Source organism: Jaculus jaculus (assembly GCF_020740685.1).
Source record: "Jaculus jaculus isolate mJacJac1 chromosome Y unlocalized genomic scaffold, mJacJac1.mat.Y.cur SUPER_Y_unloc_2, whole genome shotgun sequence".
Taxonomy (NCBI): domain Eukaryota; kingdom Metazoa; phylum Chordata; class Mammalia; order Rodentia; family Dipodidae; genus Jaculus; species Jaculus jaculus.
The window spans coordinates 2,731,320-2,734,103 of NW_025423387.1; the positions used below are offsets into that span (position 1 = coordinate 2,731,320).

General features: G+C 39.2%; 1 pseudogene; it reads right to left on the reverse strand.

The window, feature by feature from the left end:
* Window positions 1-941: 941 nt before the first annotated feature.
* On the reverse strand, window positions 942-2,430 carry LOC123457191 (annotated as a pseudogene).
* Window positions 2,431-2,784: the final 354 nt, after the last annotated feature.

Consider the following 2,784-nt stretch of genomic DNA (forward strand, 5'->3'; position numbering starts at 1 on the left):
TAATTTTTGGTTTTTCGAGGTAGAGTCTCACTGTAGCTCAGACTGACCTGTAATTCACTATGTAGTCTCAGAGTGGCCTCAAACTCATGGTAATTCTCCTATCTCTGCCTCCTAAGTGCTGGGATTAATGGTGTGCACCACCATGCCCAGGTTTTTAATTTTTTTATTTATTGGAGAGAGAGAGAGAGAGAGAGAGAGAGAATGAGAGAAAATGGGCATGCCATAGCCTTCAGCCACTGCAAATGCACTCCAAAAGCATGTGCCACTTTGTGCATCTGCTTACATGAGTCCTGGGGAAATCGAACTTGGGTCCTTTGGCTAAATACGCAAATGCCTTAGCCACTAAGCCATCCCTCCAGTCCTTGAGAAGGATTTTGTTTGTTTGTTTTTAGAGGTAGGGTCTCACTCTAGTACTGACTGACCTGGAAATCATTATGTAGTCTCAGGGTGGCATTGAACTCATGGCGATCCTCCTATGTCTGCCGCCTGAGTCATGGGATTAAAGGCATGTGCCACCACACCTGGCTTCAAGAAGAATTTTTAAACCCAACTCTTTTTATTCTCAATAACAGATGTGGATGACCTTGTATAAAATTTGGATTATGATAGAATTACAACTAAAATGAATGAAGTAATTTAGTTAGTGAATATTTGTAGCTGAGTTACACCAAATGTAATTTATAGTTACTGGTTTTAATTTCATACAGTTAATATTTTCAAATAATTCATATACATTTTATTTTTAAATGTCCTTATTATTAAAATGTTTATCTGTTAATTTAGTTAAATGAAAATATGCTGTATGTTTTATATCTACAATGAATAATACCACCCTAAAGTGGATTTAGAATTTTTTTTTAAATTGTGACATTTTTATTTTAATCTGCAAAAACAAAAATGGGCAAACAAACAACAAAAACTTGCAATAGGCTCATCAAATGATGTAAATTCATCCTTTCCAGGTAAGCAGAAGGTAGACCAGTGCAGTTATCCTCAAGGCCACAACATCCTGCTTCACTGCTGCTTGCACTCTGCTGGGTTTTGATCCTTCTTTGGGTCATAGTCTGGATCATTTTCCTCATCTCCTTCTTCCTCCCCTTCCTCATCTGCTTCTTCACCTTCTTCATCATAATCATCGTCATCATCCTCAATAGCTTCGCCAGTGAAATACAACACTGATCTTGGGATTATACGCTCACGTAAAAAGTGACCAATTTCAAAGTCTGCAGCAAGGATAGCTTCAGCATCATCATCCAGATCACCACTCTTGGGAACTTCAGGAGGGGCAAAAAAATTAAAGAGTCATTGGCAACCGTTTTAGTCACAGTGCGAACTGTCCCACGTCCCTTGTGTTTCTGCTTCTTTTTAATGGTTTTCAAAGTGACATTCTTTCCTTTTTTCCAATCTATCTGACACTCTGTACAACCCATAATTTCTGGTCCATCAAAAGAAAAGGGATCAGCATCATCCGGTTCTGACCTCGTCCTGTATGTCTTAGTTAACACTTCATTTGTGAAATATTCACTGGGTTCAAAGTGAAATTCTAAGATAAAGCTCATTGGCTGTCCAGCATCGGAGAACTTCACTTTAATGTCTTTCAAGTACTTCAGGATGGGCTCGTCATGCTCCTGAACCATGTCACTGAGCAAATCCACATTCTTAAAAACAGTCAACCAAAATTCTGGAATTCCTTTAGGGTCTTCCTTTTCTTCATCCTTTTTCTCATCTTCAATCTTGGCCTTTTCTTTCAGCTCCTCAGAAGCTTCATCTTCCTCATCTGGTATCCATTCACATGCTTCTTCTGTAGGATCATGATCTCAAATCGCTTATCAAACAAGGGCTGGTAGAGAACAGCATACTTCCTCTCAAGATCATGAACTTCTTCATAGAACTTGCCTTCTATCTGTGCACATTTCACTTGAAGTTTTTTTTTTGTTTGTTTGTTTGTTTTTGTTTTTTTTTTGTTTTTTTTTTTTTTTTTATCGAGGTAGGGTCTCATTCTGTTCCAGGCTGACCTGGAATTAACTCTGTAGTCTCAGGGTAGCCTTGAAGTCGTGGTGATCCTCCAACCTCTGCCTCCCGAGTGCTGGGATTAAAGGCGTGCGCCACCATGCCCGGCTATCACTTGAAGGTTTTTGAGAGTATTCACTCGTCTTTTGACTACCTTAGGCAAGCTTTCAATGTATCCTGTTGGTGTGTCTACCAGACCATCAAGTCTTTCTTGAAGAGGTGCAAGAATCTGAGGATTTTGCATCACCTGAACAGTTAGCTGACGTGCTTTGATTTTTGTTTCTTCACCAGTTTCTTCTTCTTCTACTTCTTCAACATCATCCAAATCTTGATCAAGTTCAGAATGCTCTTTGTTATCAATGTCTGCCATCTTGTAAGAACACCAAACATCGGAGGCGAATGCGGGGAGCTGGGCGGCTGGAGCTGCACAGGCAGTGACGGCGGTGGCGGGAGGAGTGGGAGGCGGCACTGCGAGCAGATGGTGCTCAAAGAGAGATTTAGAAATTTTGGACATAGCTCCTTGCTAAGATTCAAATTTATCAGCTAATTTTCTTAAGTATGTAAAATACTAGATGACAAATTCTCAAGATGTTCTTATCCATTTAAAAAACATAATAATTTAATATTAAAATTTCATACACATTTCAACATCGAAGTGCTATACTTGTTAAAATATGCTTGCGTTTAAAAAATGCATGAATTTCTACTGAAGTAGTATGTGAAAAAATGACCACCTTGGTTAAAGTAGCTGAGACTTCTTCTTCTTCTGCCAAG